Source organism: Lagopus muta, chromosome 6, assembly GCF_023343835.1.
Source record: "Lagopus muta isolate bLagMut1 chromosome 6, bLagMut1 primary, whole genome shotgun sequence".
NCBI classification, from domain to species: Eukaryota; Metazoa; Chordata; class Aves; order Galliformes; family Phasianidae; genus Lagopus; species Lagopus muta.
Genome location: NC_064438.1, coordinates 1,224,401 through 1,249,844, shown reverse-complemented (window position 1 = coordinate 1,249,844; position 25,444 = coordinate 1,224,401). Strand labels below are relative to the sequence as shown.

The 25,444-nt window shown below is 41.1% G+C and overlaps 1 long non-coding RNA gene across 1 annotated transcript in view; it reads right to left on the bottom strand.

Annotated features, from left to right (window-relative positions):
- LOC125694710 (uncharacterized) overlaps positions 1-25,444 on the bottom strand; it is a 93,895-nt gene that overhangs the window by 65,619 nt on the left and 2,832 nt on the right. Inside the window, exon 2 of the long non-coding RNA XR_007377668.1 lies at positions 4,654-4,780. This is a non-coding gene — a long non-coding RNA (uncharacterized LOC125694710). The remainder of the gene's footprint in view (positions 1-4,653; positions 4,781-25,444) is intronic.

Genomic DNA, 25,444 nt, shown 5'->3' with positions numbered 1-25,444 from the left:
CACAGGCTAGGCTCACCAGCCCTGCTTCACCAAAATCACTGGGACCTGCACACATTACAGGAATCTTTCATAAATAGAACGGACCTTTCTCCATTTGCACCAGAAATGATTGCTAGTTAATGCTAGCAACACTGCAGAAAAGAGTATTTTTCACCCAGTAGACTTCAGGGGAACAGCTGCTGAGGGTACTATACAAAAATACCTATTCCAAGGCACTATCATAGCTACTGCTGTGCCACCTTTTCCTAGAACATTTAAATGATCTCTTTCACATCAGTGCTTACTGTAACTAGACTTCCTATGCCTCCAGCATGCTACTATGCTTACTTTTCAAGAGGTCACTCAGGCACAGACTGTAACCTTCACATGTCCCATGGAGTCAAAGGGGAAAAACAGCAAGGTGCTGGGACAGAGAAAGCTGAACATCATCACTTACAGGATGGACTTAATACTCAGCCTTCCCCCACACCAGGCATTTCACAGAAGGAATGCTTCATATAGCCTCTTCATAGACTCATGGTACAGTAAGAAGGAATCTTACCTCGACTGTTGCACGCTTCTGAAGTAACATTTAAAAAGCACGGATAAAAAAGCTCAGACAATGCTGCCATTTTAGATTTCAGGTAAAATTTTAAATGAAGGGCCACTTAAAAAAGGCCCTGTGTCTCCCACTGTAAGCTGGGCAAATTGCAAGTGAGGATGGGACTGAGCAAAGGAGACTGTATCCTAGTTCCACACAACATGAGGTGAGACATAGCGAACACAATCCACAGTTCCCATTTGGGCGTTGAAAAGTGTAAAAGCAGCATTGGAGATGTCCTGTTATTGCCAGACATGAAGGCTGCAATCAAAGATAAAGTACCCTGCTGTGAAGCCTGCAGTTCATACAGGGAGAAGAATGTAACCGAGACCACTTACACAACATGACACTCCGACTGCCCTTGGAACAAGGTTGCGAGACACTTTTCTGGATGAACAAGGAGGAATCATTCCTCATTACTGACTAATAACTAAAATTTTTAGATACTCTCCTACTACAAGAGAATCTAACATTGCTAATTGCTGTTTGCTCAAACTAATACAGTTAAAACAGACAGCTCATGATACATAAGTTACTCATTTGGGCAATTTTAAAGAGTATATCTGTAAAGTGCAATGCACCGCGTTGTGACTTTTCAGAAGAGACTTAACTGTGCTAGCAGAAGAATCGGTAAGATGCACTGAAAAAGATTTAAAAATAGGAAGAGATGGAAGGCAGCTCATGATGGCCCTCATAACTCACAGAAGTTTCAACCTGGCTGTGAGCTCTCTGGTTCGGAAGCTGAGGCCAAAAAATGTGGTCCCAAGAAGCAGCAGTAAGGTCTTAACATAAATAAGTGAGCAAATGACTTTAAACCTAATCAACTTCCCATACCTTTCCTATCAAAATGAAGGGGAAGAAATCCAGTATTTCACTACACTAACCTGACAACCCAGGCTGTCCTCCAAAGCAGAGCTTCTTGTTTTAATCTGGCCACAACACATAACCCAGTTTATGCAGGCTGAGGCCTTTACACTTTTTACTTTAAAATTCAAATACTCGTCAACATTGCCTTCCCCATTTTTTTTTTTTATTAAACAAAATATCCAATTTTTAATCCCATAAAGTGTTAGAAGGCTTCCAGACTTCCCAACAGCCTTTAAAGACAGAGACAAGGACACATTAGCCCATCATACACACTGGGTAATGGCTAATAACAGCTTCCTTTCCCTGCTCCAGCTCATGGCTCTACTCCCTGTGCTCAGCTGTAGTCACTACAACTTCCATGCTCACAATTCCTGCAGCTGTTAAGCAGCATATCTCTGAAGACCAGCCCTAGCTCACATCTTCCACTTCCAAATAAGTTGTTCACCCGAGAAATTCTCCACCAGCCACCAGCTTTCATTCTCTTCTGATAAGACACAACATAACACCTTCAAGCTGCACCAGGGGAGATTTAGGCTGGACGTTAGGAAATACTACTTCTCTGAAAGAGTGGTCAGGCAGTGCAGTGGGCTGCCCAGCAAGGTGGTGGAGTCAGCAACCCTGGAGGTGTTCAAGAAACGTTTGGTTTTTGTGTTGAGGGATGTGGTTTAGTGAGAGCTATTGGTGATGGGTGGGTGGCTGGACTGGGTGACCTCGTAGGTCTTTCCCAACCTTGGTGATTCTGTGATAAATATTTATTGGAGTTTATCTGTCACTTGTAATTTCGTATCTGTACTGAGAGCTTCTGGGGGCATGGCTGCTTTCTGTTCTATTTCTACAGTACCTCCCAGAACAGCTTTCAGTGGTAACTGAAATCATAAATTAGAAACTCCCATATAATTAAAGAAAGTCACTGGAAAAGGGGACAGTGAGTAAGTGCTATTATCTGCCACACCAATCCATGGATTATGCTTCCTCTCTATAACCACAGTGATCCAATGGAATAATTAAAATTGATCAGCGCAATTGTTTCAACATTAGATGCAGACCTTCAAATCAGAAGCAGCTGCAGGGATTGCTTGAAAGCAGGTGCAAATATGGTTGCCTGTATGGTTGCCTGTAGGTATAGTAAGTGGTGAGACAGAAGATGATGGTCTGATTTCACAGCGTGGTAGAAGTACTTTACTCCAACATTTTCCAGCAGGCTTCTTCGCAAAGCCACCATAACTAAGATGAATTCGAAAATGTGTTCTTCAGGAAGTCTATAGAGAAGAGGAAGGGAAGGGATTTTACTGCTTTTCCAAAGCATGCAAGTATCACTTGACAATTTTTTGTCACAACGATTCAAATTCACTTTTACCCCTGAGAAGCATAAGAATTCATCAGCTTTCCCTGTCTGATTCCTGCTGTCAAACACATCAGGAAGCATGTACCTCTCCATAATTCAAATTCTTTCCTGCCCACCTTAATTGAATGCCTCTTCTCTAGATGTAACGTAGTAGGAATGGACTGTCTCAAAGGGAGATTTCCTCTAGATGCCCTTATATGGAAGGTACACATGATCACTGAAGGATAAGTCCCACGCATAATCCTTCTGTCATCAATTTATTTTATGTCCCCATGCTCCATGACAGCCATTTTGATTGCCTTCTCTACAGGGAATACAGCCATGAACTTCCTTAGACTCAGAAAGGAATGAAAGGAAACGTGTTCTTCCAAGAATAAGTAATTCCAGCTGTTTCAGAAGAAAGGAAAATGGTAAATTCATGCTCCTCAGAGGCAATGAAACAAACCCCAATTTAGCTGATTGTTTTAACATAGGATTTGAATACAATTTTCCGTTTCTGTGGAAGCCAGATAAGATTTCCCATATCTCTGTTTACCTTTAACAACTTCCAATCAGCTGATAAGCAGAGCTGTCAATAACAAGAGGTTGGCATGGCAAAACTGCTGGACAGAGTAGGTGTTCATCCCCCTGCTTCAAGTTTCACAAAGATCTAATAGACTGTATATCTTAGAATTTGAATGCATGAGGCTTTTTTATTACCTTGACTTTGTCCCCAGTGTTACACAGAAAGTATTTGGGCCTCCACGTTACCTGAGGTACATCTTCAGGGATTGGAGCTCTGCAGCTTTGCATCTGCACCCTTTTAAATCCAAATGTCACATGCTGCTAGAGAGCATCTTAAAAATACCTAAAATTGGAGCAGCAGGACTGGATTCCTTCAGCACAGCAGCTTTCTGAATCTTCCTCACTACAAGATGCTGTGTTACCCACTGAGGATTGTAAACATCAGTAGAGATTTATTTAAGAAAGAAAAAACAATGTCTTTGCAATACATAAGTACCATAACAATACTGTAGAAAAAGAAAAGAAAAAGAGAGAGAGAAGAATGAAATGAGAAGGAAGACAAACCAACTGTAGTTAGAAAAGCTGTTCTTGCCCCAATACATTGGAGATTTCTGAAAAGAGTTCACAACTAAGTGGTGCGAAAACATGTCAAGGTCACTGAACTCAAGGCATGTGTCTGCTAACTAACTGCTGCTTACCCTTCTGACCTTTAATGTCTGTTTAGCCAGCTTCCCTAGGACTTGGAAAAGCATACCCATTATGCTAGCTGATCAATACTTGGAGTTGAAATCCCATTGCTCATAGAACAGTCAAAAAGCTGTCCCCTTGCCACACTTCCCCATTCAAGCAAACCAAATAGGAAACACATCTCAGCTGCACTGTAGACATCTGAATACCTCACAATAAAGTTTTACATCTGTGCAGGAGGTGCTAAGCTTGTTAATATCCATACAGAGCAGATAATGGTAGAGAGGGCTGTGCAGATGTGTGCAGTAGTGAGCAGGCTATGCTATTCGTTCACTTGAATGTCAGACCTATCAACAGAAATAGAAATAACAAAAATAAATGTATGAAGCAAAAGATTGTTCCATTCTTTTCATATTTTCTTTCTGCATCTCAGAATATATAAAAGGGAGATTTTTCCTATTTAAAAAGAAGAAACCTGCTAAGACATTTAATCCTATGAAACCTTCCCAGGCTTGCCATCATCCAAACAATTTCTCATTCAGTTAAACCACTGCATATTTTAGAAACCTGACATTCACTGCTGTATATTATTCCTTAAGGGTCTGGGCACATCTAAAGCCGCAGTTCTAGGAGAAAAATGTGTATAACACAAAGCACAAACAAAACAAACCTGGAAGAAAAGGCACTGGTAGTTGTGTTTGAGAGATGCTACTCTTGTCTTCTTCTCCTTGTCCTGGTTAGACAGATTCAACCTTCAAAGAATCCCGACATTGCCTATTGCCAGCTGGAGTCCCTTCCTGTTAAAGTCAGAGAGAATCAGAATAAGGTTTGCAGAAACCTGAGAATAAAACTAAAACAATCACCCAGCAAAAAGGGTAAAAAGAAATTGTAAGCAAATATTTGTATCAGTAAACTTGAAAAACATCATCTGCTGTCTTCACTTAATGTCAATAGTTACTGATGTCCACTCCAATAAATATCAGCCAGTAACTGGCTTTTCATCCTCTCTGTGCATGCTATCCCTCCCCCTCAACACACACACTATTGCAACGAGAATGAACCCTGCAAATAAATTCCAGGCCAGAGTATAGGCAAATCTCCACAGATTTCTACAGAGTGCTGGCAATTTATACAGATAGCTCATTAAAGAAGTTATTCTGGTCAACGAATTGGTCTGTTGATGAGTAAAAGGCAGTAAGTAGTGGCTGCGAACTGAAGTGCTGTTTGAATGAGCCTTATTTACAAACTCCAGTTTAACAAGTCTTACGCTATAGTTACATTTGATTAAAACTGATTCTGTGGCACAACTTAGACACTCATTAAATAACCCACACTCAACCAAAGTAACACGTTTTACCAATAAACGGTAATACGGAACCCTACCTCTGTTTCTCTAACTCTTTCCAAAAAAATCCATAAATATACATCCACTGTTTCTATGCCCAAAGGCCAAGTGAATATACTTAGTGTTAGTTGAAATAAAACAGTTGAACGCCGCTGAAATCTTACTGAAGTAGCTAGCAAAAGGCCTGAGGAACAGAACACAATAAGCGTTCAGAAACATCTCACAATGTAATAATCAATGTGTAATATGAGCTAGGGGTTAGTTAAATAAAATGTGAAAGCTGTATTAATGAACCCTTTCGCTGTCCAACACAGCATTTCATTTTCTTTCATAGGCTGCATAATGCAGGGCCTGGGAATAAATTATAGATGAAACCCCCATCATATGTTTATAAATACACTAACATTAGCATTTTACTTCCTCATAAATCTGCACCAAACATTCAGGCGCAAGATAGAAAGCCCTGTAAAACAATGATATATTCTCTGCTTGCAAGACTTGCCTAGTGGCCCATTCATTTCTACCGCTGTTCTTCAAACATTACTTTCTTCACTCATGCCCCCTCATTTAAAATCCATTTTAATTTAAAGATGTTCGATGCAGTCCTAGTGGTACATTTACTCATCCTGGTTATACATCACGGAGCAGGGAAAAGAAAATTGTTTAATCTAGAGATACGGTTCACTGTGGTCACCACTGAACAGTGGAGTAATTACCAGATCAGCTCCGCTAAAAATGCACTCAGGGTGTTCTGTGACCTATCATCTTCTAATCTGCATAGTGAAGTATAGCTTCATAACTATAAATTGCTGACTTAATTAAAACCAGGACCTTTCTGTCATTTAATTACAGGGAGAAAGGTTATTGCTTAAATGCAATTTTCCAAATGTGATTTCTTAACAGTTATTAACTGCTTCACCATCATTTATTGTTTCAGATTTTTCAATTTGAAAATAGTCTCTGTGACAGAAGTAATGACTTCATGAAAAACTCAATCTAGATGGAGCTGAGCAGACCCATTTGTTTCTCGTAAGTGGAGCAGACAGAAAACTTGAAAATGTCACAGGAGGATCCTGTGATTGTTCCACTTTACAGGAGTAATTAAAACCCAAGAGGTTGTTTTAGAGGTGAAGAAAAGAGGTTTAGGACAATTTAAAGGTTTTTCCCCCTTCCCAAAACATCGTTCTTGCATTTTCAACTGTATTAGAGGAGCTACAGATTAAGAATTGTTGATTAACACTACTCCAACACACAATATCAGTACCAATATGCTAAAATGAGCCAATTGGAAGTTTGCACATTTTCAGCCAATCTGCCAAGACTTTCATTTTGGAAAAAAAAATAAATAATAATATACTCCATATTTTTTTTCCCTGTGCACAGAAAGCTTTCCACTTCCAGGAACTGTTGTTTTCATTAAGTGTAGAAGCACATTTTAACTAAAACGTGAACAGCTCAGGGTCTAAGACAGACCTCCTCATCCAGGAAGGGTCTTGATTCCACCAAACCACTTTTATACCAATCTGTGTGCAGAAAGGGAATGATCAGCCTCAAGACCGCACCTGCAGAGTTCTGCATGAAAACCTAGTTGAAGGACAAACTTGGCCATAATAACTCAGAGGAACAGCTAAAGCCTGAAAGGACTCTTGCAGGGCACTGTAAATCCAAAGCAAGGCCAAAAAATAAAAATTAAAAGGAGGGAGAAGAAAACATATGCTTTCTGTTGCTAGGACAACGATTTCTTGCTCCCAATATGTTTTTAAACTGAATTTTCCTTGCATTCCATTCTGTGCAGTTAACAGTCCTTCCAAAGCGTTTGTGAATGCTAGGTGCAAGAGGTTTTGCAAACCAATGGAAGCTTCATTGCCTGAGAATTCTACAGGGTGATAAAAACCTTTCTACCAGGCAGCCACATATTCCTTTGCCTATGCACTGAGACCCCGGCATAAAGCTTCACTGACAGGAACTTTAAGGTACCCAAGTATCCACTACCATAGAAGGCTGCACTAGAGATGTATGTATTCTAATCAGTTTTGTGATCCCATAAGGTCATCATGTTCTCTGGTTCGTAAGTCCTCTGACAGCTTGATCAGAGAGAGGAGAGCTGCTTTTCCCGCTCACTGCTGAGAAACAGGAGGGGAGACCTCAACTGATTGTGCCTGTCTGAAACTTAGTGGATACTGTGTTTCTTTAGCAGTTAATTTCTGCAGATATTTGCTGTATGCATGTTGCTGACTGTGTTACATAAGCCACATGCCAATGTCTCTCTTCAGTAACAACTGAATATTGCCCATTCAGAATTTGTTTTGGATTTACTATTAACACAGCACCAAGAATATGTTCAAATCATGTGTTATCTGTATTCCAAAATGCATTACTAAAACAGAATACAAGATTTTAACTTAAAAAAAAAAAAAAAAATTGATTCTAAGGACAATCATATTTTCAGTTAGTCACCAAACATATGTGGTGTTGGTTTTGCCCCTTGACTGGTAGACTTGCATAACTTAGCAATGGAATCAAAACTGTAAACAGACAACATATGTGCATGTACAACGTGCAGTTTGCTTTCAGCTAATGATCAAGCACTCTGGGTTACAGTTTGCCCTTGGCAAATATCTGTACTGGCATAGCTGGAATCCTTACATATTTACACTCAGTGCTGGCAGGGGAGTGGCAATATGGCACAGGAAGCAGCACAGGAGAACATGAATTATCTATTTTAGGACTCTCTAGGGACAGCCTCTGTGAGAATAAATCTACAGAGAAGGAAAAAGCAAGATTGAGAGAGAAAAAAAAAAAAAAAAAAAAAAAAAAAAAAAAAAAAAAAAAGGAAGAACTTAGAGGAAAATAGGAAAGATAAATGCAGCCACTAGAGCATTGGGAAAGGAACAGTGGATAACAGCCACGTTCCCTGGAATGAAAATGCAGCAGCTCTGAGCTGAAAGCACCGGGCATAGACTGTCTTGACAAGGACTCAAAAGCTGCAGTATCCTGTCAGGCCAAATCAACGTCTCAGTGATGCATACTGCAGCCTTACCTGTTTACTTAGAAACCATTGCCATTGCCAGGATCATGGAATTACATCGTAGGGTTATTAATTACATGATTTGTGTGACCTTTCCATTTCTCAGAAGAAGGCCTCCTTTCTTGCTGAGAGATCTGTCAGAGTGCAAATCATCTCCCAAAGAAAATAATGAACCCCCATTAAAATGAAGCCAGAAATTAAACCAGGAACATGTACTTCTCCAACACACTGGAGGTGCTTGGTAACAATTTTCCAGTCTCAGTCCTGCACTCGAGTTTTGTTCCCGCAAATCTGAAGATGAAGGAATGAAAGGCAGGACCTGACACTGCTGACTTCCTCCCAGATTGCAGTCACACAAAGTTGCAAAAAAGATCCCTGCTATCACATCCATGCCAGGTGTTAGCTTCCACAAAGCCCTTACATTTGTACAGGACCACAGGGAATAGACATTCTCTAAAAGAGACCACAGTGCACTTGCAGAATATACTGACGTGTGTCTTTTGTCTCCAACCTTTCCCAAATGCTCTTCTAGTTTAGATGCCACTGTAGATGAGGCTAATCTGACAGTCAGAGACAGAGTTCTTAACAGCAGAGGACAGGTCCCTTGCACAGAAGGGAGAATTTTCCAGACTTTGGTCACTCTTCCCTAGGTTTAATTAAAATTCAAAAATAATTACATCTAAGAAATTCTGGATGGCATTTTCCATTTCCCCTTGCAGCCACTGAGACTCACAAAGCAACAGGACACCTACCACAGCTTGAGAAAGGGACAAGGGACTTGAGAAAGTGTGCTGAGAGCAGGAATGGCTGCTTTACAAATACTCGAAGACTAAATTCAGTTCAACTCCCTAACATCAAAGCCACTTCTTCACACCTGACAGATTCTCACAGGTTTCTGTAAAGCAGTGAACTCCAAAATGCTAATGGATGCCTATAGGTCAGTTGCATTTGCCCTGCAACCTTGGACATGCTGTTGACCCCTGAAGCACACTACTTGCATTCACCCCATTAGAAACTTGTGGTGCTGTTACCCAAACAGAATTGTCTTGACCATGTGGAACACCTCACCTTCAGAGAGGTCTGCCCAAGTGTGCACTTACAAATCTGCATGTCATGGCAGCTCATGAGCTTTTCATACTTCTCCACAAATACAGAAATGTATACTCAGAGAAGCAACACAAGGATTGCAAACCACAACGTTATACCAGGACATAATGGCCATGCAGGTTAATAGCCTGAAAACATAGAATGAGCCTTTTCTGTAATTCCCTATAGTTTGTTCACTTGATTAATTGAGCCCGTTCAATTTCCATTTAAGACTATTAAGAAGTCTGCAGCTCTAGCTATTTTTGTCTGTGAGACTCAGCTCAGAGATTTCAGAAGCCTAACATTCTAGCTGCATGTCACTGCCACCATTGTCTCTTGTCACAATTCTAATTCTATGTTCTGATAATAAAATTTCATTAGTGTCTGCACATCCTTTGCCTTACCTTTGAAGTACTGTCTTGTGCTGAAACGATTAGCAGTACTTTACGTCATATCACTTGACTGTTTGACAGCCATTGTGAGTGAGCTAAACAGAGAGAAATTAAAATTTCTGACAATTTCCATTACATCTAAATTGCTGAGAAATTAAGGGATATTTACTTTTACAAATATTAAAGGTTGTTTAAAATGTAAACTGACTTCACTTTATTAGCAGATTTCACAATGTGCTAATTCAAAATGACTACATGGCCTTATGTGAATAAATTACCAACTCATTTCCCAAAAGCGAAGGACATTTCCTCCAGGCTGCTTTTTGACTGTTTGTGTCAGTAGGAAAAGAAAACAAAAAAACTTATGAATATTTCAGAACGGGAGATATTCCTTGCTGCCTGTGCTCCTTGTTTCATCCCAACAGAATAATGAGGTCTATTCCTGTATGATATGATTTTGTAACAATTTTTTTTTTTTTTTTTAAAGCATGCTATGAAGCATTGACTTATCATTGATGATAACATATTTTGGAGGAGATCCTCCTTGATAAACACGTCTTGATTCCTGCTAGTCCAGATGGTCACAACCTACATGTCCATTCACGCAGTGATTTGAAATCCCCTTTAAAACTAATTTAGGTTTTTCTACTCCTCTTTGCCTCTCCACAGTAAACTTCTCTGCTTGAAGAGGTATGCATACGTATATGAATTTTGCCAAGTAGCAGCTTTGTTTTCTCTAAATGATGTGGTCATTCCCCTTGAATTCTTCAGTCAGCCTCTGAAGGCCTTGCTGGAGGCCACCAAATTGAACTATGTATGATTTGACTTCAGGTCACAAGACTGTGACTTGGTTTCGCAATTTCTTCTCTGCTTTTTGTGTTTCCTCACCATGAAGCAGCCCTTACCATTGCAAACTGCAAAACTCTCGAACGCTTCAGCAAAAGAGGTCATAAGAAGCTTAGCACACCTGTGTGGACTTACAGAGTGCCACCAGGTGCCTCCCATTTCAGATGCAAATACATTGCTGACCCCTGGTTTGCTTTTTAACCACCCAGCTCAGCTCTTCAGCTAATTTAAAAACTGAGTTGGCACAGTTGCATGTAGTTATTGAGGTTCCAGGCACAGTTAACAAGTCACAACTTTCTGTATCTCAGCTCAAGTGCCATAGGAAGGCCAGGCTCTCCTATGCATTTTGTTCTCCAGCCAAGAAAACCTGGTCATGCCTCCTCAGCTCTAAAACTTTCCCACTCACCACCCCAGACCCACTTCCATACTTTCTTTCCAAAGTGCTGAACCTCCAGCCCATCAATAAGATTTTCTATCTTGAATTTTTTCCAAGACTTTTCTAGTGTCTAATCAGCTTTCTTCACAAACCACTCTTAAAGGTGGCTGCACAAGGCTCAAAGGCAAACACAGCTCCTAAATGTCCTAAGTTTTTGCCTGGTAGGTACCTCTTTTATAGACTCCATTGTAGGCAGCATTCGTGTGACCATTCTAGGATGAAACCCTGAATGACTGTTCATAGCTTACTGGCACGCTGAATGCAGATTATTCCATGAATTCTGGCACCCTTAAACGGGGTATAATAGTTACCTACCACATAGGACGTTGTAAGGCTTAATTTATTACTGCTGTAAAGCAGTTGAGGTCTTTAGAAGAAGGGTGTTACGAAAACATAAAGCGCTATTGCCATAAAACATTTGTCTGGCTGAAAGCTCTCTTATAACACTGGTCTGCTTGAAAAACAAAGAGGGATGCAGGGAATCAGAATGTCTTACTGGGCATTTTCCATTAAGAAAAAAGGTACTGCTTTAATTTATTTGGTGTCAGCCTACATATTCTAAAATGCTAGGCGATGAAGGAGGAAGAAAACTAGAGAGCATGTCTACTGCATAAAGCATATGTGAATAAAAGATTACCAGGACACGGAAAAGCATACAAGCTATTTCTCATTGTCAGCTACACACATTTACCAACAGAAAGAGATATGCAAATAAAGAACTTTAAAACTGTAAGTCCTTCAGATTAAAGCTAATCATTATGAATAATGCAAATTGTGTGAGAAATACTGAGAGAGGATGTTAAAAAGGAGAAAGACTACAATATTCTTGATGACTTGTTTGTGTGGGAGTGTTTCATTTTGTGGGCACTTTTGAGACACAAGAGTCAAATTAGGAAATGCAACCGTATTCAGTGGCTGCCACCAAAGCTCACCGTGCTTGAAATTCTTCTTTGCAGGCTTTGCTGAATCAGGACTTTAGCATGTGAAATATACTTTGGTCCTGACAGTGGTTCCTTAAAGTCAAAGACCATTTTGGTGGTGTTTTTTTTTTTTTATTGTTGTTGTTGGTTTGATTTTTGTTTAGTTGGTTTTTGGTTTGGGTTTTTTTTTTTTTTTTTTTTTTTTTTGCTTTTATGCACCAAACTCATGCACATCCTTTGTCAAAATATATCAATATGAGAGGATTATAATAAATAGTTCTTTTAACAGTTCATTTAGGATTCCGAAACGATGAGGTCTGCAAAATGCAAAAGAAAAATCGGACGGAATTTTTAAAGCAAACAAACTGTAACAACCCCTGAATTAATACCACCACCAAAAGAAAATTAAATCTAAAGATATGTTTATGTGATCTAAAAGCAGCAGACTGCAATATGCTAAAGCACGCTTACAACCACAAGCTACGTTAGGACTCACAGCACAGACAAGTGCCACATTCCAAATGTTCCTCCACTCCTTAAAATAGATATGTATTTACCAGATACTGACAAACAGCCAGTCTCTAAATGGGTAAAGGAAGATTTTTCTTGTTCTCATTCGATTTACTTTTGCTTTTTATGCCATGTCCAGCTTCTACTCACATGCTACTGAGTCAAAAATAGAGCTATTCCATGAGAAATGTTGATGCGTGGTATTTTTGATCTGCCCAGAAGACAACAAAGCATGTGACAGCACACATTTATCGAAAGATTTTCAGTGAGTTCACTAGAAATCCTCTCATAGGTGCTCATAACTTGGCTCTACGTTTTGATTCCAGGAATCAGAGGTTATAAGTCTCAAAAAGATCTTTGAGACCCTCCAGCAAATCACTGCAAGATTCCTCCAGCAAATTGTGAGGAGCATCTCAACTTCCAGGAATATACTCAGATCAAGCTTCCAAACGTCTTTCGACAATGCAAAAACAGAAATAAAACTGGCAGGTGCATCTATTGAAGTGTCCCGGATCACGAAAATGATCAGTCACCTAATTGAAGTGATTGGAAGTCAGAAAGATAATCTAAATATATGCAGCTGTTCTCTGAAGTCTGCTACGTTGTAGCTAGATTCCCAAAAAGTTCACTATGAAGCTTGCAATAACATCTAAAATCAAATACCACAAAATGAGCTTTGCTTTAAATTCTGAAGTTAAACACTCTCCTTTTAGAGTAAAGAAAGTATAGGAGCAAATAACTGCAAGGGTAGCTTGGGTGAATCTGTACATCATTGAGCAGCTGCACAGCAATCTGTGTGTGTTCATGCCTTCCCAATAGGGATAACCCCCAGCAGGGGTTACCTACCCCTCACCACCAATATTACAGATTCATTTCTGCATTTGTTTCACATGGACGAAACAAGGAGCCTAACAAATCTAAGTATCCTACTCTAATTAACTTTAGGCTTGGAAATTTCTGTCTTAACAGAACAGTCTCGCTGACTGCACAGCAGCAAATGGAAGATTGCCACTTGCTTTAAAGCACTTGCTTTTTACAGTGAAGAGCATGAAGTGTACCAGCAATGTTAACCTCCTGGAAACACACAATATTTAAATTACACCACTCAGAGCACAGTAATAGAGCCAAACAGACATAACTCCATATCCACTGAGCTTGCAACACAGCAAATGCTGCCATCAATCCGTCTGAAGCACCCCAAGAATGGTTCATATGCACAGAACACTGTGTCTTTTTTTCCCCCTCAACTCTAGTAGTGAATTTAATAACTGATCACTTTATTTTTTTTTTTAATTATTTTTTTGTTACAACTGTTAGCCAGGTATGTTGTGCATGTTCAGAGTGTTGGCTAACTCAGATCTTTCCCACAAGCTCAGAAAAGCCCCTAGTAAAGAACAGAGAACCTCTGTTCTTTGCCCTGTTCCTGAGTGAGCAGCTTCTAAAGTGCTACAAAGATTATCTTTAAATAGTTTATGAAGATTTGTCACAATTTAACAAGCATTTTTAAAAAGTGATTAGTCAATCACTTGAGTCCCTTATTTGTTTCTGACCCATATCTAATCATAGAATCACAGAATGGCCTGGGTTGAAAAGGACCACAATGATCATCTGGTTTCAACCCCCCTGCTATGTGCAGGGTCACCATTCACCAGCCCAGGCTGCCTGGAGCCACATAATGTCAGCAACAAAACTTTCCAGGGACCATTAGCATGCTCACATTATTCCAAGGCCCAGATTCACAGAATCACAGAATTGTAGGGGTTGGAAGGGACCTCCTGAGATCATCGAGTCCAACCCCCCTGCCAAAGCAGGTTCCCTACACCAGGTAGCACAGGTCGGCATCCAGGCAGGTCTTGAACATCTCCAGAGAAGGAGACTCCACCACCTCCCTGGGCAGCCTGTTCCAGTGCTCCGTCACCTCACTGTAAAGAAGTTCTTCCTGCTCATCAATCTTTACTTCATTATTTGCGAAAACGAGTATTATAAAGGATGATCATTTACCTACAGAATTCCTCAGGAAGAACATACCTCAATTCCTGTTTTAATTTTCTCAACATCCGAATCTACTTTGCAGTCACATCTGACTATTAAAGACACCAGAACACTTAGCTGCCACACAGATGTCATCACCAGATGTTTCAGCCTGGGTGATGCTGGCTTCCAGAATAAATGAGTACTAATATTCTTAGAAAGGGAAGGACTGTCCCATATGTGTGGTACGGTAAGGATGCATCCTCACTTGTTACATGCCACCTCAATGACTCTCACATGCTTTAATATAAGAAAACAAATAAGGCAGACTCCAGTTACTTGGTATCTTGCAGAGAAACATAATATATATATAGCTAATATATCTGCAGAGATATTTCAAAAGGCATCTAGAATTGCAGCAAGTGCACTGAACACTCCTTTACTCTGTACATCTTTCATTGAGTTTCTGGAATCACTGCAATTTGTGACAGTCGTGACATTTTAAGTTCTTGCAGGGTAAGGTGTAACCTCAGTGGAGTGCCAGAGCATGGTACATGAACCACTACTGTGCCTCCTTCATCTTCAAAGCAAGGCATATTCACCCCTTCTGAGACCATCAAAAGCACTGCTGGGTCACACGGGCACAAAGCAGATGAGGCAGAGACAGAAGCAAACACATTTACTCATCTAAGAAATCCAAACATCCTCTTAAAAATTAAGGCCTAACCCATCTTTAGTAGGAAAGCATATCACACTTCTGAATAAAAGAAGCATCTTTGCTATCTGCTAAGAATCTGTCATTAAGCATTTCTGGTTTTATTAACACGTAAAATCTTGCCTCACTAACACAACTGTCAATACGAAGGAAACGAGCAGATGCTCAGCACTGTCTACTAGCCGTCTGATCAGCCTATTGATACAACATACAGAGGCTTAATAAGTTTTTTTTGTTTGAAGGTCTATAAATCCAGCTGTAAAACACATGCAACATCACAAAGAGTTTCACAGTGTCAACTGAAACTAGCTTTCATGGCTTTCTGACCTCATCTCAGAAGCAATGCCCATCTTGAATAATGCCAGAACTTGAATTTGAGATTATTTTTTTCTTGGGGAAGATGGGCTGATAGGGGTGAAGGGCTGACAGGAAGATGGATTTTCTAGGGACTGATGGGCTAGATCCTGATTCTGTAACATCCATAGTCACATTGACTGAAATAGGACTGTTTCTGAAAGCAGGCATGAGGTGCAGAATTTGTCCCTGAAAGGTAGAAATGATATTAAGAAAGCCTTAAAACTTAAGACGTAAAAGTCCTTTTCTTCTCTAAAGACACACTGATTTCAAATGAAATCTCCTGTGTAAATAAGCCTTGCTCCTGATTACTGTGCTCATCTCTTACTTGTAAAAGCAGTGGTTCAGTTTAAGAAAAAGTCTCTTAATACATCATTTAATGACCTATCCTTTTTCACAAGTATTGGGCAATAAAAAAGTCTCATACCAATCTGCTTTTCTATTTCAGGCAGTGTGTTTATGGGCTTCTCATTTCTAAATGGAAAAAAATACCCTATATAAAGTCACTCTGATTAGTGTAAAACCAACTCAGAAACCCTAATTATACCTTTGCCTTCGTTTCAAATTGACAGAGAGCTATTGAAATCAAATGCTAGGAAAAACAAAAGATTCTGGTTGTTCGTATCAAGCACTTAAATTGTGTGTAAATTTACTTAGTGCTTTACAAGAGAGATAAGAGATACTTCCTGCTCTAAAGAGCTTAGAATCAACATAAAGCACGACAAACACGAGGACCACAAAGAACGCGGCTTGAGAGAATGCGGCAATAGCAGGCTATGCTAAAAGATAGGGAGGGCAATCGAAAGTGAACGCAGTCTGAGAGGTGGGTTAAAGACAAAGCCGCTTCTTTCCAACAGCAGGTGGGGCTACTGCAGTACCAACCTTTGCTAGGGGATGGCTGCAAGCTGCACCGGCACTTCAGCCTTGCAAAGGCCCTCAGAAATGGGAAACCCTTGCATTTCAGATTCGGGTGTGGGGAAAAAAGAAAAAAAAAAAAGAAAAAAAAAAAAGGAAAGTCTCCCATTTAAAAGACTGGTACAAATGATGTGATTCTCAAACAAATTCTTTCTTGCTCCTGTTGGCCTCTGCAAAGTTTACAAAAATACAGCATGCTTTTACATGTGCGACTAAACCACAGACTCAAAGATGCAGCTCCCAAAGTTGGATTGGCACAGCTGCAATGGCTTGTGGAACCAAGTTAAAGGAGCACACCTGAGCAACTCCTAAAGATCTGTACTACCTCTCACTTAGAGCACACGCTGCACATCAAAGCTAGCTATTTAGAATACAAGTGTCACCTACAGTTTGTTCACATTACCTTATCACAGCTAATAGCATGTAGAAATGGTCCTGTAAAGAGAATGCAAGAAGGAAAGCTTTGTTTGCCAAAAGGCAGATTATTTTCAAGTCCAAAGATCCTCTTCTGCTGGACTGAATGGGAAGCAGAGTCTTTTTCCAAGACAGAAAATGGGTTCAGGAAGGTGGTAGTGGGTTTAGCATCCCAAAAGTTCCTGCAAGGATGATAGATACAAGTTCTGGGCTCCACCAAGCTGACACAGTTCGTGAGGAGAAGTACTGACTGGGGCTGCAGAGCCACCTGTGCTCTCCCAGATGTTCAGTTCAACTCTGTGGACCTTTATTAGTATGACAGCTTACAGAAGCCATGCCACAGGGTAAAACACGAGAGCTCCAGGGATCAGCCTGTGGCAGCTAACATCCATACATAACTGTTTGGGGTTTGAGGCCCAGCTTTCATGCTCTATTTCTACCACTTGTGAGTCAGTGGCACGTTCTGCAGTATGACAGCCTCAGCCAGTGCTTTCTTCAGTCTAGGAGGGTACAGTAGGGGTCATTTTTTTTTTTCTGGCACAGGCTCATACTTCCAGCACTGGAGTGGAGTGGGAGCAACACTTTACCCCATCCTTCCGTTTGTCAGCCTTAAAGTTGCTCTACACAGGAGCCAGTCTTCTCCTATTTCCCTTGCTTTCTATCTGTAGTTTCTTGGCACTGATTCCTCATGTGCTGAGGACGTGTCTGGATGGACATTTATATTAATGTCAGTGTTCAACTTTAGCTAGAACAGGTACATCCCATCTACTACAGCTTGGAACTCAGGACAATCTGCAAAATTCACACAAGAAGCAAAATAAATGCTGCAGCAGTTAACTAGCTTGCTGCTAACTAACAACAGGCTCACTGCACAACAGTTAACAGCCATCTCAGCTACCCCTGCAAGCATCAATTGCTGCAGTGCCAAAATACCTTGAGGTACATACACAAGGTCTCTGCAAACTTAATATGTTGGTTGATAGCCAGTGCTGGGGCATCCTCACTGCTACTATTACCTCTGCCAGTTAGATTAAGACTGGCCAACATGCTACAATCACACCTTCATTTTGCTGAGTAGACCTGTGGAGATAAAGACAGTCTCCAATCAAAAGAGAGTCCCTCATCACAGTGAGAGGCAGAAGCACAGAAGACAGGTAATTTTTTCTAGTGAACATAATAATTCCGCTCTTTGAAGAGCAGCGTGCAGAACCAAAAGATGTTAAAACAAGCTTGGGGCCATGGGCACATCTCAGACACTGCTGAAGTAGATAAAGCTGCTTTCTACCAAATGCACAGCGCAAGGCTCATGCTCCCTGTCATCCATCCAGAGCAGAACACCAAAGGAGTAAGGGGAACAGGAGCACTAAGGGGGCATGTTGCAAAGTTAAGGACTCTCCTGCTTTTCCTTGGAGTGATACTACATTTCCATCACTTCTATGATGCTCTTGTTTATAGGACCATGCACAGCTTCCTGATGACCAGTTTTCTGGGCTAATAGAGGGCAAGGTTTACCACCCAGATGAAAGAAATGGCACATGGGACAGTCAAAGGAACAAAACAAACAGTTGGACTCACCTTCAGAAGTAAAGCAGGCAAAAGAAAGCACTGCTCCTTATTCAAGTTTTGTACTCCTTGTAAAACATCTGGCTCCAGCAGAGCACTTTGCAGGGCCAAAAGGAAGAAGCTGCTGCCTGAACGAATGATGGTAAGTCCTGGAGGCAGAGCCTCAGATCTGCATGCACCCCCTCTGGATAGTCACCACCAGACCATGGACACTTTTATATTTGCTTTCTGAGCTGGCAATACCGCCAGCACAGCACTTCTCTACTCCAAACCCACACCTCAGCCATACTTACACAGCCGGAACACTGGCTTACAACCTATTTGCTAGCTCAGCTTAGCCCTGGGATCTCAGAGGAAGGCTCTTGGCAAGAAAAAGCAAAGTGCCTGTGGTGGCTCACACTCAGAAAATCTCCTAGAAGGCAAACTTCCCAATGTTACAACAAACATGCCTCCCTTTGAATACATGCCTGTTTCTCACTGACCTGTATTACACTAGGACTGAAGTCCTTTGAAATCAGATGGTCTGATTCTGCCCCAAAACCAGTTTTACATAAGACCAATTTCTTCAGCAGGCTTAGTCTCAATTTGTACTTTTCTTGACAGCAGAATCTGAAATCTTTTGAAACACACCAATACTGAATGAGCTGATATTTTTCCAAAAAGCATCATTCCAAATAGGTGCCTGCTCCTGAAGAAAGAAGGGCACACTCTTAAATGCAGTTATTAACAGGCAGCATAAAAACATATGACTTAAATATTAACAATATGAAATCTTTAGTAGACTTTTTGCATCTACTTGTAGAGGGCTTTTGTTTTTCCATGGAAGACAAAGCAGTGACTGTGTGGAAATCCCTCTGATGTGGAATGCTAAAATGCAATAATATATCACACCACAAGGTGTGCAGAAATGACTGTTTTGCCAGGTGTTTTGTACTAAAAGCTAAGTAAGGTGTACTAAAAGCTAAAAGTCACCTAATCATGCAGTGCAGCTGGCTGGGCTGTTTGCACCCTAAGCACAGCCCAGGTGCTCTTACATGTTTTGATTTGAAATCTGCAAGTCACGTTTCTCACAGAAAGTCAAGAATCAGTGGCACAGACCAAGTCCCTCACTCGTATCAGATGAATGCCCGCAAAGGAGCTCAATTATACCACCTAAAATAACAGCCCATGCTTAGTCACTGCAGCAGTCAAGGCTGCAAAGCCAAACAACAGAACTTATGGGCCACTCTCTCCATCCAGCCTGTATACTGCAAGGACACTCATTCATGGAAAGAGTTACATACCATTGCTAACTCCCTTGGGCATTGCTCCAATACAGAAATCCCAGGAGAGGCCTTTTGCAAAAGGCATTTATTTCATCTCTTCATGCATAGCTTGAAGCAGCAGAGAAAAACTTCAGGGTCAAAATTTATTCTCTTGTGAAGAACTCTGGATTTGCCAGTACAGCAGCTCTTTTCCTCCAGACACTGTCCTGTTCCTCCACTTCTGTCCTCCAGAGTTGCTGCCACCTATCTGCTAGAGAAATCCCTGCTGGGAAGGGTGAGCTGTGGTTTGAGAATTGGCATAGCCAGCATCTGGACCTTTCCTCGCTGCGGTTGCCCTCACAGGGAAAAGTTGACTTTGGCTAGAGCACTGTGTGTTCTGGCTAACCCAACTGGCAGAGGTATCCCAAGACTGCTGGCAGTACAAACCACAGCAGCCTGAGGCCACGCTCCAGTGTTCAGGAGGAAAGCTGGGGCAGAGACACCACATCCAGAGCAGAGCCCAGCCTTCACTGCCCCTATAGGAGCCTGAGCCAGCTCAAAGTGAGGTTGGTGCCAAGCCTCCTGTACCAAAGGGAATCCAGCTTGTTCAGAACAGCGTCTTCTGTACCACTGCCAAACTGCACAGGATCTCAGGTCTGTGTTATTCACGATGCTGGTGGCAATACACATTTCTGGGATTTGCAGTAGAGACTCTGCTTTGTTCATTCAAGAAAGTCAAGTTGGCTTAATCCTATTGTGTTAATAGATCTAAATATGGACATAAAGAACTGCAGCATACATAAGCACAATGAATATGAGTTTCTCATTCAATTTTGCATAGTACATGGTGAATTGCCAGGGCAAACCTTTCAGCTTACCGACATCTTTAGACTTTGCCTCACAAAGATTATGTTCCCCTGTCAGCAATTCACTCTCCTTCTAATACTTCTAAAACAGAGGAAAGGCTGAGACCACAAGAGATGATGCCAAAGATCGAAGGGATGGTCCTGAAAGCAGATGAACTGCAACAGTCAGTAAAGCAAGCAAACCATGCCAACAGTGGTGCTCTCAAGCAAAGGAAGCACAGTTTCAGTTCTGGCACCCATAGAAGGCAAACACTGACACACACACAATGCAGATCTCTACAAGGCAACAGCGAATGTCTCCTTTGAAGGGATTTTTGCTACTTGGAGCTTTTTCAGGCTTTCCCTGTGCTGTGGTTCTTACAGCTCCTTCACCCTTCTGGTCCTTCTGGAGAAATGAAATTCACTGATGCTCAGGCTCTCACAGTGACTGCACCCCAGAAAGCTGCATTTGCAAAAGGCTGGAATACCCTGGCTGATACTTTGCCCCCCCTTTTTTTTCCTAATAAAAAATGACGTTAATTTCCCTCTGAACCACGCTACACACACATATCATCGGAAACCAAAAGCATTTGTAAGGCTGGAATCTCAGCATCGAGCATTATTTAAATTTGTAGGGCTATTTAATGTTCGTCACACACTTGAACCTAACAGTGCAAGTGATTTTTTATCTGAGCTTTTTTTTTTTTCCTTTCCATTTTAACAAGGAAAAGTGCCCCTCCAAATATAAGCTTTGCTTGTTATTTTGAGGCAGTGAGGCAAAGCATGCAGCACACAGACCACATTTGGCTTGCTTAGCAGATGTCTACAGATCACTTGATGTTAATTTCAACATAAAAGCTATTATATTTCTGGCCTTGCCCTATTAGTTGTTAAATCATTATTTATGCTTGGCAGATAAATTCTAGGAGCCTTGAATAAAGCCCATCAACCCTACTAAACTAACCACATTTGACACAACAGTTTTCACTTATAGAAGGCCCTAGATGTAACGTTTGTTGCGTATATGATTCCATTTCACAGCCTAAAAGGTAATCCCATATTTATATTTAAACATAACCCGCATATAATATGCATTCCAACATTACTTCACAGGCAAAGAATTAACTTGTCTGGTTCACTGACGTTTACAACTGTGTACAATAGCTAGTTTCAGTTCATAACTCAGTTTACCTAAATAATGTCCTGTTCACTGGCACTAGTTAGTGTGTTCTCCTATAGAAGTTTTGGCACTATACTTATGATCCGTTACAAACTTACACACTGTGGCCTTGTTGGCTATACAACAAAACAATAAGTGGAACTGTGTACTTCCTTTAATTGATACATTTAGGCAATTAAGCTCTTGTATGAGCTCTATTTATGCACACTCAAAACTGCAGTTGCCGTACGTTCAGTTCTAATTTTAAAATCCAAACAGCCATCAGTTGATGTGTTGTTCTTTGTGAGCATCTTTCAGTATAATGACGTTTGGTATCCTCAACAGACTTGTTAGAATTGGGAAAAATAAAGATTTTGAATGTTCTACTGCAGACACCTCATTCAAGATGCCTGTTTCTGTTTCATCTGTCACGTCAAAAGAGCACAGCTTCCCCACTGTCACGGTAGTGTACATTATGACTGCATTTAAGGTTGCATGCAGTCCATGTTTCACACAATGAACCTAAACAAAAATTAGGTCCCAAAAAGAAAGAAAGAAAAAAAAACCCCACACTCCTTACAGCATACTGCTCTTCTGGTCCTACATGCACATAGTCTGCACACTATTAACACTTCAAACCAGGTCACTAAAGTCACTAAAATGATTTCAGTGGACCTTGGACAGACGCACATTGCATTGGTGTTTCTCTGTTTCGAGGTGGCTTAACTGTGCTGTGTTGCAATGAAAAGTCTATGCCTAGAGGCAGCCTCCCCTGTGATTTCCAAGTCAGCCCCATTTTTCTTCTCCCAGAAAGCCAGGCTGCCTAATCAGGGCTGGGTATTCACATTTCTTCCCACTTACATTGCAAAGCACGGAGCTGGGAGCCTGCAGCACCTATGCTATAGCTCTCTGCCACATTTGAAAGAGTTGTTTGCTGTATAACTTCAATCCATCCTTCAGGTCCTAGTATTCATCAAAACAAGAACATTTTCCAAGCAGGGGAAATACAGCTACATCTGAAGGCTAAGAGGTAGGAAACACCAACTGTGAGGAGAGAGGCAGCCTTCGGAATGTGTGTCACACCATAACAGCTGATTGGAGCTGCCCCAGCTTTTCACAAATCCCTATGGGAGTAGTGGAGGAATTCACCAAAATTTCAGGAGGTTAGCAGTTATCAAGGCTCCTTGATGACACCTCTCCCCTGGCACAACAGATACAAAATGGTGAGTCTTCATCAGAAGCTTGCCATTTGATGATCCCCCTAAGACTCAGTTAGAAAAGAAAGCCGTTTTCCCATTCCTCGGGATACCCATAGTCCTCCTGCTCTCCTGCTACAGCCTGGATGCACCTCTCAGTCCTGTGATGAGCCCCATCTCACACTTCTGCACATTAAGACTTTAACCCTGGGTTGAGTATGTTCACCAGATGAGAGCTGTGGATTTTGTTTCACTTCTGCTCCCAGGAAAGAGAGGTTGTAGCCAAAAGCAGGCAATATTGTAGGGTTGGTTTTACAATTACTGTCGATGACAAGCCAATTTCTCTCCCTTGATGTCTGCTGCATGTGATAATGCAACGTTTCCTCAAACATCATGTCATAAACTAGCAAAGGTGAGCAACTGGCGAGGCGGAAAAAGTGAGGAAAAGAGACAGTAAATAAAGTCATGTGCATCAAATATTATTTATTAGCACATGGGCTTTTTTGACATGTGATTTTGATGTTATTATTTCCTTTGCCTTCTGATAAAATACATCCAGCTGTAACATACAAACTCTACAGTTGGCTAATATAATGCTTTTTTGCATGCCAGCAGCTTCCTTCAGTTATTTTAGCTGGAAAGAAATACAAACGAAAAGCCCACCTAGCACAGTGAGGAAAGCAAAAGCATTGCTAGAACAGGGAAACAGAATCATTAAACCCAATTTTAACCCCACACGTGGTGTTAACTTAGGCAGATCTTCCAGAAGCTCGGTTTGGCTAACCCTACAATTCCAAGACAAATACTTCAGTGTGTTATGGAGCTTAAGCAGAGCCCACCCTCAGACAATCACATGCTGAATACAGAAACAACAGAGAAACATCCGTGTTAAGCAAAGACAAGCAAAAACTTCAGCAATACAACTAGGCTCAATAATTTTTGGCAGGTGATGCAAAGTCTGAGTTTACCTATTTATTTCTGGTAAAACAGCTTGTTTTCCTTAGGTAGGCATCCTAACAGACTCAAAACCAAAACAAAACAAACCCCCACAACTTCAGTGAAAGTCAGGGATCGCTGTAGCCCAAACCATGGTTGTGAAGCTTAACAGTTAACTGGATTACCTCAATATGGAGACCTTTTGGCTTTCACTGTCATCACTAGCTGTTCTTGGCAGGCTGGCACAGTTGAACAGTGCTATCAGTGCTACCAATAGGCTAAGTATTGAATTGCTGATTCACAGAGAAGTAAGAGTTGAAAGAGATCAAACTGTACAATCTAGATTTGTAGGCAGACCTGTATGAGTGGCTAACAACTCCGTACAGCTATCAGGGGATACACATCAGGGGTGTCTTGCATCTCCAGTTAACACTCTGCACATCTGCTGCCTCTAGCATCAAACTGAAGTTGCTCAGTCACTTCAATAATTCTGTTTCTACTCCTCCACATGCTTCTCTTTGAGAGAGATTATGATTTTATGATGAAGACAATTCAGTGCTGGCCCAATGCATAGCTCAATTTGCTTTGAGAACGTTTTTCTTTCAAACAAGGCCCTGACTACAGGCTCCAGCTGCCTGCACAACCCTTCCAACTCTTGCAAATCCCCATTCTCTTTAACCAAGGTGCTCCCTCCTCTAACGGCTGCTGCAGTTAAGAATTCAAAATCAGTAACTTCAGCATGGATTGGAGGACCAGCACTCGTGTTCCCACTATTGAAACACAGAACCAAAAATTCAGCACTAACTTCGCTCCTCTCCAGAAAAACAAAACCAATCCTTGCTTTCTTTTTAAAAAAATGTTTTTAACAAGAGGCTCTAGCTACCTCTCAGGTAACAAAAGGATATGCAGATTAGCACATACATAGGTTTTTCTCTTGCTTATAACCAAACAAGGGATAACTGCCACCAGCTTCCTCACTGCTATTTGTTCCTCGCAGTGACAACGCACTGCCACTGATAAGTATTCAGCCACAGCATGTCTGCTCTGAAAAACAAAGCTGCTCTCCCACCTCCACTGTAACTGATTTCAGGAGGTTTACACCTCCGTCTAAACATCTGTGGATACAATTCCACCCCCACACGCTCACACTCTATGTTTGCAAATGCAACAACTTGGGCTGAAGCACAACACGGTCCTGCAGTGAATCCAAGTCCCTAGACTTTATGCCTGATATACACTGTGGAATTTCCACCCTGCACACAAAATTATTCATGACAGAAACACGGAAGGACCACCTTCCCCCTCCCTCTGTGTGAATACCAATGAGAAAAATAGCAAGAGGGTTTCTTTCCTTCCCTGATCACAAAGAGAGAAAAGGAAATTTAAAAACAACATATATACGGAAGGGAGGGGAGAGTCATTGCAAAATGCTGAAGACCAGGGGTGTGAGCACTACTTATATTAACATCTTCCATCCCTGGAGCTGCAGTAATTTGCATGACATTATCTACCTGGGATGTTGCTATGGTTATCACCATACATAAGTAATTACCAGGGCAAATTGCACATACGGCGCACAGATTCCT